The sequence below is a fragment of the Zea mays genome, chromosome 6, assembly GCF_902167145.1.
Source record: "Zea mays cultivar B73 chromosome 6, Zm-B73-REFERENCE-NAM-5.0, whole genome shotgun sequence".
Taxonomy (NCBI): domain Eukaryota; kingdom Viridiplantae; phylum Streptophyta; class Magnoliopsida; order Poales; family Poaceae; genus Zea; species Zea mays.
The window spans coordinates 164,012,811-164,026,173 of NC_050101.1; positions in this window are offsets into that span (position 1 = coordinate 164,012,811).

A 13,363-nucleotide genomic window follows, 5' to 3' on the forward strand; every position below is an offset into this window, starting at 1 on the left:
TGGGTTGTGTTTTGATCCTTTGTTCTGCATCGGCTCTGTGTTTGTTGTGTTAATTTTTGATTATTTTATGGTTTATAGTCAAATTAAATAACAAATAGGAAAAATGCTATTGATTGGTTATATATTTTTTGCATGTTGTTCATTAACTAATCTATTATCCTATCCAGATTAATCATAACTTTCCTATGTGATATATTCTGAAAATATTAATCAAGAAAGCTATTTTGCTTAACTCTACAAAAACTTAAATTTAAACGTTCTTTTCAACTGTGTTCCTTTTCTCACTGTAATTTACAATTTTAGACTTCTTTGATATGTATCCCTCGGTTGATCTTATTGCAATTTTGTCCATTTACTCCTTTCCAGATGTTCATTGCGCAAAAATCCTTCCTCTTCTTTGGTAAGTGACTGCATAACTGCAATGGCAGAGGGTTTGCAAAGCTGCTTTTACAATCAGTTCGTTTTTCTTTTTTGGGTAGTGATGCTGCCTACCTATATTCAAGCTCTCAGGTCAGAATGGGAATTTTTTAGTCGTGAAATTAAAAGAGTTCGTACAAAGTATGTACAAACTTTGTCAACTAAATCACTCACTTTGCCAAGTAAAGCTTGGGACTTCCTGATCAATAGCAAATACCATTCCCAATACTGCAAAAGGGCCCTATCATCTTCCAATTCATTTTTGCCTGTCATATAATACATGCAAAACTGTTTTTAATCCCTTTCTCTAGGATGAGCATAGTTTAGATGTGTCATAATATTTAGTTCACGAGAGACCTGACCTGCAACACAACCATGGTGCCGCCTTCGGTGCCTAGAGACAGCAAGCGGTCTTGAGGTGCTTGTCCTCTGCTTGAGGCTGCCGGAAGTGACGACGTACACAGCATGTGGCGGTAACCAGACACATGACAGCGCGACACTACCACAGGCCACAAGTCCACAACTATCAGCAGTGCATCTTTTCTTAAACATCAAATCGATTTTTTAAAAAAAAATCGAACAAATTTACAACAAAATTATAATCATTAAGGTATTGTGCAACTCGATGTCTATTCATATAGGACCGTATCAGATAAAAAATGTTACAATATCCCTATCCCATGAAACAAAATTGGGATATCGTTCATTAATAAGGGGTTTGATTTTATCCAACTATCGTTATATGATTATGTGTCGTTATAACGCACGTGCACTTAACTAGTATTTACTATAATAACTTAATATTCATTTGAATGACTTAATGTTGTCTCAATGCATGAACGACTTTGCTTGGACTCTGAATTGATTTAATGTTGTCTAAACGTTAAAATAATTTAATATTGCATAAAATGTCTCAATCAATAATAAGGAATATTTGAAATGCATAAAAATGACAGAATGACTAAATGTACGATGGAATGTCTTAAACAGAAGAAAAATAAATTAATAGATGCGCGCCTATGGAGCCGACGCGTGGTACATAGGGATCCGCGTGTTGGGGAGGAGCCGACGTGTGGCTAGGAAACGCGCGGGTGCGGAGCCGCGCGTTGGGGAGGGGCGCGGTTGGGCGGTGTCGGCGTTTCGACCCCGGGGGGTCCCTAGACCGACGAGTAAAATTATCGCTGCGTGTCCTAGCCCAGATGGGTTGGCGCAAGATGGAACACAAGGGGGGGAAACGCAGCTCGTGTTATCCTGCGCCCGGGGGATGCGCTTGCAGTAGGGGTTACAAGCGTTCGCGAGGGAGAGAGAGAGCCTGTTCGTCAGCCCGTCCTCCCGCGCGACCCTCCCCGCATGAGGGCCCAGGACCTTCCTTTTATAGGTGCAAAGAGAGGGTCCAGGTGTACAATGGGGGTGTAGCTATGCGCTAACGTGTCCGACAGAGAGGTGCCTGAGCCTTGTGTACATGCCAACGTGGTTGTCGGAGAGGTGCTAGAGCCTTGTGTACGCGGTGTCGTGGCCGTCGGAGGAGCGCTTGAGCCCTGTAGAAGCACAGCTGTCGGGGCTGCTGAGACCTTGCTGACGTCTCCTTGCTTCCGTAAGGGGCTGAGAACCACCGTCGTCATGGACGCACGCGGGGAGCCATCATTATTTGTTACTGGGGCGAGCCTGGATGGGACGCCGGTCTTGTTCCCTCGTAGCCTGAGCTAGCTAGGGGTAGGGTAATGATGTATCCCCCGCGGCGCGGTCGGTCCAAGCCCAAGGTCGGGCGAGGCAGAGACTCCTCCTGAGGCCGAGGCCGGGGTCGGGCGAGGACGCGATTCCTCCCGAGGTTGAGGTGGAGGCCGAGCCCTAGGGTCGGGCGAGGCGGAGACCACCTTCCGAGGCCGAGGGTGAGGCCGAGCCCTAGGGTCGGGCGAGGCGGAGACCTCCTCCTGAGGCCGAGGCCCAAGGTCGGGCGAGGCAAAGCTTCCTGTTGCGCCTGAGGTTGGATTTAGCTGCTGTCAGCCTCACCCTAGCGGGTGGCACAGCAGTCGAAGAGGGGCGAGCGGCGCTGTTTTCCTGTCAGGTCGGTCAGTGGACGGGCGAAGTGACTGCGGTCACTTCGACCTTGCCGACTAAGGCACGTGTGTCAGGATAAGGCGTCAGGCGGTCCTCGCATTGAATGCGCCTGTGATATGGTCGGTTGGTGAGGCGATTTGGCCAAGGTTGCTTCACAACGAATCCTGCCCGAGCTAGGCTTTGGGCGAGTCGAGGGTGCGCCCGTTGCTTGAGGAGGCCCTCGGGCGAGGCGTGGAATCGCATGGGACTACTGTTCCCGCCCGAGGCTGGGCTCGGGCGAGGCGGGATCATGTCCCTTGAGCAGACGAAGCCTTGACCTGAATCGTGTCCATCAGTCTCTGCAACTTGTGCTGATGGTGGTTACCAGCCGTGTTTAGGAGTGTTGGGGGTACCCCTAATTACGGTACCCGACAGTAGCCCCCGAGCCTCAAAGGGAGTGTTGGTACTCGCTTGGAGGCTTTGTCACACTTTTTTGCGAGGGGACCGGCCTTTCTCGGTTACACTTTGTTCCGGTGGGTGCGCACGAGCGCACCCGCTCGGTGTAGCCCCCGAGGCCTCGGAGGAGTGGTTTGACTCCTCTGAGGTCTTAGTGCCTTTCGTGATGCCTCGGCCGGTCTGGTTGTTCCCTCATGCGACCTGATTGTAGCCAGGTTGCGTGGTCAGGTTCCGAGTTTTCAGGCTGGTTTGTTGACGCTGTCAACGGTTTGGCCGTAGCCGGGTTTGCGAAAGCAGCCCTCGAGCCTCTGCACGGAGCAAGAGGACGATCAAGGACTGTCTCAACTTTTATCATACGCCCCTTCATCGCCTTTCCGCAAGGAGGAAGGGGGGAAAGCGCCATGTTGCCCTCAGAGGGTGCCGAACATGGTGTCTCCAGTGAGTTGCTAACGGGTGATCCGAGTGGACGCCCGTGCCTCGTTCGATAAGGGTCGGCTAGTGGCCTAGAGGCGCGCTCCAAAAGTACCTGCAGGTGATCCGGACCCGGTCCCGTTCGATAGGGTCCGAGGGCTTGATGCCTCCCTCTGGTGGGATTCCGTTACAAAATCGCTCCTGCTGGTCTTGGAAATGTCCTAGGGTACCTCGGGAGCGTAGCCCGAGCCTCGGCCATGTATCGGACGTACCCAGAGTCATCCCTCGCTCTGCGTGCTCTGGGGCGGCTGTCGAACCCTTCCGAGGGGCCAGCCTTCGAACCCCTGATCAGTAGTGGGCGCGGAGCCCGAGTGCTCTGAGGCGGCTGTCGAACCCTTCCGAGGGGCCAGCCTTCGAACCTCTGATCAGTAATGAGCCTGAAGCCCGAGTGCTCTGGGGCGGCTGTCGAACCCTTCCGAGGGGCCAGCCCTCGAACCCCTGATCAGTAGGAGGGCTTGGGGCCCGCTTCCTTCGCGGAGAAGGATCCCTTTCGAAATTTCCCCTTTCCCGGTCCCTGTAGCAAGAGAGAGAAAGGGGAAGAGGAAAAGGATATGAATTTAAACGGTGTGGCGCACCTTTTTTGACGCGGTCATCATGGCGGAGGTGAAACGACGCCCGCTTCGCCTGCCAAAGGTGTCGCTTGCCCTGCCGCGGAGTTAATGCGACAGGATGGGTGGTTCGCGGGGCGGTCGCGTGCGCGAGCCGTTCGAGGAACGGAACACGGGCGCATCGTCTTCACGCCGTGGGAGAAGGCTCCCCTGCTGCTCAAGGAGGGGATGTGAGCCTGCAGACGATTTGACCGCTCCGCTCGTCTGCTGCCGCCATTACTGCCGGTCCACTTTTGGCCATATCAACCGTCGCGCCTCCTCCCGCGGCTGACTGACCCGTGATAGATGTGCTCGATTGGCACTGTTGGGCCATGCGTAGAGTTGCCTCGAGTCGCGGTACCGGTTCCGCAGTCGAGGAGGCGCGACATTGGCGCGAGTGGCGGTGCGGTTGCTTGCACGTAGTAACCAGCGCGCAGGTTACATGACGTGTGGGCCTGGGCCTCCATGCTGGATGGGACGAAGCCGAGGGGGTGCGCCCTCGCGGTACGGTTGCACACCACCTGCATGGCGGTCCGCCCTTTCAACCGCTGGTTTCAGCGAGGATGGAGGAGTGCTTGTAACCGCGGGGCGGTTACATGCTCCGCGTGCGGCGGTTTGGCTTCTTCCGTTCTGGGCCAGCTTGCATGACGTGTGGGACCCAGCCCTCGTGTCGTAGGGGGAGGGCCCTGGAGTACGTTGGTGAAGACTTTGTCCGTGACGCCTGAGGACGCGAGTGGGGAGAGCCGCCTTTAAAAAGGGGTTGATCCCCCGGGCGGTAGCCATGTCTTCACACTCCCCTCATGCATCACGCCCTTCCACCTTCCATGCCCCCGGATGGGGAGCGCCCGCATTGCCTTCGTTTTGTTGTTGGAGGAGCGCAACCTCACGGAGGTTGGCACCCTTCAGCCATCGCTTGGCTTCAAGGATTTTCATCAGGCAGCCCGGCTGCATTCCCTCACCAATGGTCACCCAAGATGGTGACCACCAGTTCGATGGTGGGGAGAAGCAAGCCGGGCTACGGCCTCTGCCCCGCCCTCAGCTTCAAGGATCTTCATCATCCTTGTTGGGGAGGAGGGCGGGGCAAATCGGGGCCTGCCTCTGCGTGGGCCGGCGACCCGCTTCTTCCTCTGGCATCCGGGGGAGGAAGACATCCTCCAGCTCTGCGGAGGAGGCGTCCTCCAGCCATGCGGGGGAAGGCGAACTGCAGCTGCCTGGCCAGGGTGCAGCATTCCGTCCTCCGTCCGGGCGACTGGGGCCGGCTGCACCGGTGGGTCGCACAACACGTCGTACGTCGCGAGGGTGGTACTCGTGTTCTGGGACGGTACCGTTCTTGTTCTTGTGGCGAGAACGGGAGTGAGGACCTGCCGGTGCGCTTTGGGGCGGCCAGCGCTCGCTGGTGCGGTGTTGGTGGGCAGGTGGCCGCTGTCGTCGGTGCTGAGGTGGTGGCAGCCGGAGAAGGTTTCTCCACCGACGACAATGTTAGTGCCACCTGCGCTCCGGGCCTCTGGCTCTTTGGCTTTAATAGCTGGTTCTCGTCCCCCGTGAGGGGACGCGAACGAGGGCCTTCCAGCAGTAGCGTTCGCCCTGGGGCCATCGCTGCTGCTGTCTTGCCGTCCGAGACGGAGGTCGTTGCTGTGCTGTGGGTGCAGCGGTCGCCGGCGAGCCACCCGGAGTTTGTCGTCCCGCAGGCCCTTCGATGTGGAGGTTGTTCATACCCGCGGGAGTGGAACCGGAGTTCTGTTCGTAATGGCACCTTGAGTACCGGTGTATGTTCATTGTGGCTGTCGGGGCCTGAACATCTAGGTATTTTGGCGTGAAGCCGCGCTTCTTCCTCATTTCGAGCACCAGGACTCGCCTGTCGGCTAGCTGAACCGCTTAACCGAGTGTGAGTTGCCTTGGGCGGAAGGTGACGAGTGAGGTATCCGTATCCCGGAGGCGTAGGAGTCCCTCGGCTCGGTCGGCCTTGCCACTCAAGGCTTCTCTTGCTCAGTTCTAGAAACTTCGGCCGCTCTGCGATGAGCTGGAGCCGGAGGCAACGGTGTCGGCATGGACAGAGGCAGAGTCGGCTCGAAAAGAGGCTTCGTCGGCCCAGGAGCAGGCGGCTTCCCAGGTCGAGGAGGTGCAGCAGCGACAGCTGGAGCTTGGCCAGGTCGTCCGCTAGCGGGACCAACCCCGGAGTCATGCTGCCGAGGCCATGAGCCGGGCTGATGTCCTCGGGGGACAGCTGGCTGAGGCTACGGAGCGGCCGGTCGAGGTGTCTGCTCGGGATGGGACCCTTGCGGAGACCCTGGCTACGATGGCCCAAGCGCAGTGCTGGCGTCCTCCTTCGAGGTGGAGATCCTTCCGCCCGTGTCGTCGTCCGAGGCCAGGCCAGATTCCGCCGAAGGTGGAAACAACGCCGAGGATGTTGCTGCTCCCTCTGTCGATGTCTGAACTTGCAGGAACAGTTTGTCTGTAGTATGCGTATGCTTGTTGCGACCGTCGAGGCCCAAACATATCATTGTCGTGTTATAAAGTTGCGTTTCCTTTCCTCTTGTTTCGAGTATCAAGACTTGTTCGTCGGTAGCAGAATCACTTTTTCGAGCGAGAGTTACTTTTCGCAGAAGGTGATGAGTGAGGTATCTGTATCCTGGAGGCGTAGGAGTCCCTCGGCTCGGTCGGCCTTGCCGCTTACGTGTACTCTTAATCGTCCGCAGGATTCTGTTATCGATATAGTCGAGAAGGCACGAAAATCGTTCTGGCAGAAAAGTTTTCGAGCGTTAGGACTTGTTCGGTAGCAGAATCGCTTATCCGAGCATGAGTTACTTATCGCGGAAGGTGATGAGTGAGGTATCCATATCCTGGAGGCGTAGGAGTCCCTCGGCTCGGTCGGCCTTGCCGCTTACGTGTACTCCGTCGTTTTCAGGACCCCGCTATCGAAGCAGTCGAAAAGCGCGAAAGATGTTCTGGCAAAAGACTTTTTCCGAGGAAAATTTTGACGCAGAGGGGGTTCCCTCCTTCTAGCCCCCGAGGGAGGGTCGGGCTTTGTCGAGGCATGGCTGACCCTTCCTTGACGGTTAGACTTTATTTTTGTATGTATAGAAAACGAGGTATATGAACGACTTGAAAACATCTTAAGGGTAAAAGCGACGTAGCTGTCGGATGTTCCAAGCGTTGTTGTAGACCTCGCCCTGATCGTTGGCCAACTTGTATGTTCCGGGCTTCAAAATCTTGGCGATGATGAACGGCCCTTCCCAGGGAGGAGTAAGCTTGTGGCGCCCTCGGGCGTCCTGCCGCAGCCGAAGTACCAAGTCTCCCACCTGGAAGTCTCGGGGCCGAACCCCTCGGGCGTGGTAGCGTCGCAGAGACTGCTGATACCGTGCCGAGTGTAGTAAGGCCATGTCCCGAGCCTCTTCGAGCTGGTCCAGTGAGTCTTCTTGGCTGGTCTGGTTGCTTTGGTCGTTGTACGCCTTTGTCCTCGGGGAACCGTATTCTAAGTCTGTGGGCAAGATAGCCTCGGCCCCATAGACTAGAAAGAACGGCGAGAAACCCGTGGCTCGGCTTAGCGTCGTCCTCAGACTCCAGACCATCGAGGGTAGCTCCTTCATCCATCGGTTTCCGAACTTGTCGAGGTCGTTGTAGATCCTCGGTTTAAGTCCTTGCAGAATCATGCCATTGGCGCGCTCCACCTGCCCATTCGTCATGGGGTGAGCTATAGCGGCCCAGTCCACACGGATGTGGTGGTCCTCGCAGAAGTCCAGGAGCTTCTTCCTAGTGAACTGGGTGCCATTGTCGATGATGATGGAGTTCGGGACCCCAAAGCGGTGGATGATGTTGGTGAAGAACGCCACCGCCTGCTCGGACCTGATGCTGGTTAGGGGTCGGACCTCGATCCACTTGGAGAATTTGTCGATGGCGATCAGCAGGTGCGAGAAGCCCCTGGGTGCCTTCTGCAAGGGACCGACGAGGTCCAAACCCCACACAGCAAAGGACCAGGTGATGGGTATTGTCTACAGGGCTTGAGCGGGCAGGTGCATCTGTTTCGCGTAGAATTGACACCCTTGGCAAGAGCGTACAATCCTAGTGGCGTCGGCCACCGCGGTCGGCCAGTAGAAGCCTTGTCAGAAGGCGTTCCCAACGAGGGCTCGAGGTGCTGCATGGTGACCGCAAGCCCCCGAGTGTATTTCTTGCAATAGCTCCTGTCCTTCGACGACGAATATGCATCGTTGGAGAATGCCTGAGGGGCTGCGGTGGTAGAGCTCCTTTTCATCACCTAGTAAGACGAACGACTTGGCGCGCCGCGCCAGTCGCCGAGCTTCGGCCTTGTCGAGGGGTAGCTCTCCTCGATGGAGATATTGCAGGTACGAGGTCTGCCAGTTTCGATTAGGTGTGACCCCATTCCGCTCTCCCTCGATGCGCAATGCTTCACCCTCGGCGGCCGAGGATACCTCGGGCTGGGCCGAGGCCTCCTCAGGGTCAGGCGTGTCATCGGTCTTGACGGAGGGTTGATGTATGTCTCTGGAGAAGACGTCCGGGGGAACCGTTGTCTGCCCCGAGGCTATTTTAGCCAGCTCATCTGCAGCCTTGTTGTACCGTCGAGCGATGTGGTTGAGCTCGAGCCCGTAGAACTTGTCTTTCAGGCGCCGAACCTCGTCGCAGTAGGCCTCCATCTTCCGGTCGCGGCAGTGGGAGTTCTTCATGACTTGGTCAATGACGAGCTGCGAGTCGCCACAAGCGTTGAGGCGCCGAACCCCTAGCTCGATGGCGATGCGCAACCCATTAACCAGAGCCTCGTACTCGGCCACATTGTTTGACGCCGGGAAATGGAGGCGCAGCACGTAGCGGAGGTGCTTCCCGAGGGGTGAGATGAAGAGCAGGCCCGCGTCGACTCCTGTTTTCATCAGCGACCCATCGAAGTACATGGTCCAGAGTTCCGGTTGGATCGGAGCTATTGGCAGCTGGGTGTCGACCCATTCAGCCACGAAGTCTGCCAAGACTTGGGACTTTATTGCCTTCCGAGGAGCGAACGAGATTGTCTCGCCCATGATCTCCACCGCCCACTTTGCTATCCTACCCGAGGCCTCTCGGCACTGGATGATCTCCCCCAGGGGGAAGGATGACACCATAGTCACCGGATGAGACTCAAAGTAGTGTCGCAACATTCGCCGCGTCAGAATTACTGCGTACAGTAGCTTCTGAATTTGTGGGTAGCGGATCCTGGTCTCGGATAGCACTTCACTGATGAAGTAGACCGGCCTCTGGACGAGCAGTGCATGCCCTTCTTCTTGTCTCTCGACTATGATCGCGGCACTGACCAACTGAGTGGTTGCGGCTACGTAGATCAAGAGGGCTTCTCCCGCAGCGGGGGGCACCAAGATGGGCGCGTTTGTAAGGAGCGCCTTTAAGTTTCCGAGGGCTTCCTCCGCCTCAGGGGTCCAAGTGAAGTGCTCGGTCTTCCTTAAGAGGAGGTACAAGGGTAGGCCTTTTTCGCCGAGGCGCGAGATGAAGCGGCTCAGAGCTGCAAGGCATCCCATGACCCTCTGTACTCCTTTCAAATCTTTGATAGGCCCCATGTTGGTGATGGCCGCGATTTTCTCTGGGTTTGCCTCGATGCCTCGCTCGGAGACAATGAACCCCAGGAGCATGCCTCGGGGGACTCCGAAGACACACTTCTCGGGATTGAGTTTCACGCCCTTCGCTCTCAAACACTTGAATGTCGTTTCAAGGTCAGAGAGGTGGTCAGAGGCTTTCCTCGTCTTGACTACGATGTCATCGACGTAAGCCTCGACCGTTCGGCCAATGTGCTCTCCGAACACGTGGTTCATGCACCTTTTTTATGTTGCACCTGCATTCCTCAAGCCAAATGGCATAGTAGTATAGCAGTACATGCCAAAGGGTATGATGAAGGAAGTCGCGAGCTGGTCGGACTCTTTCATCTTGATTTGGTGATACCCTGAGTAGGCGTCGAGGAATGATAGGGTTTCGCACCCAGGAGTAGAGTCCACAATTTGATCGATGCGAGGCAGAGGGTAGGGAACCTTCGGACATGCTTTGTTTAGACCAGTGTAGTCTACACACATCCTCCATTTTCCACCTTTCTTTTTCACAAGCACAAGGTTGGCTAACCATTCAGGATGGAATACCTCTTTGATAAACCCTGCAGCCATAAGCTTGTGGATTTCCTCGCCTATGGCTCTGCGCTTTTCTTCGTCGAAACGGCGCAGAGGCTGCTTCCCGGGTCGGGCACCGGCTCGGATATCCAGTGAGTGCTCGGCGACATCCCTCGGTATGCCAGGCATGTCCGAGGGACTCCATGCAAACACCTCGACGTTCGCACGGAGAAAGTCGACGAGCACTGCTTCCTATTTGGGGTCAAGCTTGGAGCCGATCCGAACTTGCTTGCAGGCATCATTGCTGGGGTCGAGAGGGACGGACTTAACCGCCTCAGCTGGTTCAAAGTTGCCGACGTGGCGCTTCGCATCTGGCACCTCCTTGGAGAGGCACTCCAGGTCAGCGATGAGGGCCTCGGACTCGGCGAGGGCCTCAGCGTACTCCACGCACTCCACGTCGCATTTGTACGCGTGTCGGTACGTGGATCCGACAGTGATGACCCCGTTGGGCCCCGACATCTTGAGCTTGAGGTAGGTGTAGTTGGGGATGGCCATGAACTTGGCGTAGCACGGTCTCCCCAGCACCGCATGGTATGTTTCTCGGAAACCGACCACCTCAAACGTGAGGGTTTCCCTGCGAAAGTTGGAGGGAGTTCCGAAGCAGACGGGCAGATCGAGTTGTCCAAGGGGCTGGACGCGCTTCCCGGGGATGATCCCGTGAAAGGGCGCCGCACCGGCCCGGATCATGGACAAATCGATTTCCAAGAGCCCGAGGGTCTCAGCATAGATGATGTTGAGGCTGCTGCCTCCGTCCATGAGGACCTTGGTGAGCCTGGTGTTGCCGTTAACGGGGTCGACAACGAGCGGGTACTTTCCTGGGCTTGACACACAGTCGGGGTGGTTGCCCTGGTCGAAGGTGATGGGCTTGTCGGACCAGTCTAGGTAGACTGGTGCCGCCACCTTCACCGAGCAGACCTCCTGGCGCTCCTGCTTGCGGTGCCGAGCCGAGGCGTTCACCACTTGCCCACCGTAGATCATGAAACAGTCGTGGACCTCGGGGAACTCCTCTGCCTTGTCGCCCTCCTTCTTGTCGTTGTCATGGCCCTTGCCACCTTCCGCCGGGGGCCTGGTCTTATGGAAGTAGCGCCGAAGCATGACACATTCCTCAAGGGTGTGCTTGACGGGACCCTGGTGGTAGGGGCACGACTCCTTGAGCATCTTGTCGAACAGGTTGGCACCTTCGGGAGGCTTCCGAGGGTTCCTGTGTTCGGCAACAGCGACAAGATCTGCGTCGGCGGCGTCGCGTTTCACTTGCGACTTCTCTTTCACCTTCTTCTTTGCGCCACGCTGGGCGGACGCCTCAGGGACGTCTTCCTGCTGGTGCCCTTGAGGCTGCTTGTCCTTCCGGAAGATGGCCTCAACCGCCTCCTGACCAGAGGCGAACTTGGTGGCGATGTCCATCAACTCGCTCGCCTTGGTGGGAGTCTTGTGGCCCAGTTTGCTCACCAGGTCGCGGCAAATGGTGCCGGCGAGGAACGCCCCGATGACATCCGAGTCGGTGATGTTGGGCAGCTCGGTGCGCTGCTTCGAAAACCGCCGGATGTACTCTCGCAGGGATTCCCCTGGTTGCTGGTGACAACTTCGGAGATCCCAGGGGTTCCCAGGGCGCACACACGTGCCCTAGAAGTTTCCAGCGAAGGCTTTGACCAGGTCGTCCCAGTTGGAGATCTGCGCAGGAGGCAGATGCTCCAGCCAGGCTCGGGCGGCGTCAGAGAGGAACAGGGGGAGGTTGCGGATGATGAGGTTGTCATCGTCCGTTCCACCTAGCTGGCAGGCCAGCCGGTAGTCCGCAAGCCACAGTTCCGGCCTCGTTTCCCCCGAGTACTTGGTGATGGTAGTCGGGGCTCGGAACCGGGTCGGGAACGGCGCCCGTCGTATGGCCCGACTGAAGGCTTGCAGACCAGGTGGTTCGGGCGAGGGGCTCCGATCCTCCTCGCTGTCGTAGCGTCCCCCACGTCTGGGGTGGTAGCCTCGGTGCACCTTCTCGTCGAGGCGGGCTCGACGGTCACGGCGGTGGTGCTCGTTGCCGAGGCGACCCGGGCTGCAGGCGTCGCGTCCCGCATGCACCCGTTGTGGACCGGGGCCTCCCGCATGAGTCGGGAAGTTGCTGCACAATGCTCCGGGGGGTACCCTTGCCTTCGGGAGGCAGAGCTCTCCTTGGATACGCTGCCCCTCGGTGGTGGACGGCTCTGGCATCGCTCGGAGTAGTATTGTCGCTGCAGCCAGATTCTGGCCGACCCCGTTGGAGGCCGAGGGCAGCCTTGCCCTGGCATCATCAGCGATACGGTGCTGGACGTCTCGGGTCTGATGACGCACTTCTCCGGCCAGTGCTCGGCCTGCCCACTCCTGCTCGATGTTTTGCCGGAGCTGCACAAGTTGTCCTGCTTCCTCGTCGAGCTTGGCCTGCATCTCGCGGATTTGCTCGAGCTGTGTGTCCTGACCCCCCGCAGGGACTGGGACCACAGCTAGCTCCTGCAGGATGTCAATGCGAGGCGCAGGCCCAGGGGGATCGTCATCCTCTGGCATACCAAGGTGGTTGCCTTCGTCGTGACCCTCTAGATCGACGTGGAAACATTCACGACTTGGGCCACAACCCTCGTCGTCAAGGCTGTGGCCATCATCGGAGCAATCGGAGAGGAAGTAGTCACATGCGGTCATGAAGTATCGCATGGCACTGGGATTACCGAGCCCGGAGAAATCCCAACCAGAGTCGGGCTCGTCTTCTTCCTCGGAACCTGGGGGCCCGTAGGTCGAGACGACCGTCAGTCGGTCCCAGGTTGACCACATATGGTACCCCGGAAGGTTAGGATATGCCTTTATGAAAGCGCTCACCGAAGCGGGGTCGCTTGGTGGATCGAAGCTGAATCTAAAAGGCACAGGGTGGAAAATGGACGGTACCTCTCGATCGATGGACGGTGATGAAGTCACGTCGGGGACGGACTGCACCGTTATCTCAGGTACGAGGCTAACGCCCAGCAAGTCCTCCGCAAGAGTGCTGGCCTCATCTGTCCGCTTGGGGCTGGCATGTTGCGGGAAACGACACTCGCCATCGTCTCAGGCGCGAGGCCAACACCCGACATGTCCCCCGCTGGGGTGCCGGCGTCGTCGACCCGCTCGACAGCCGACGAGATGTCGCCTCCTGCCTGGCCACGGTTGCCCCGTCTCCTCCTCCTGCTGCAAGGAAGGCAGTGGGACAAACCCGGATGCTGCTCTTCCGCCACGGGGGGAAGACGTCGTCGAGTCCGC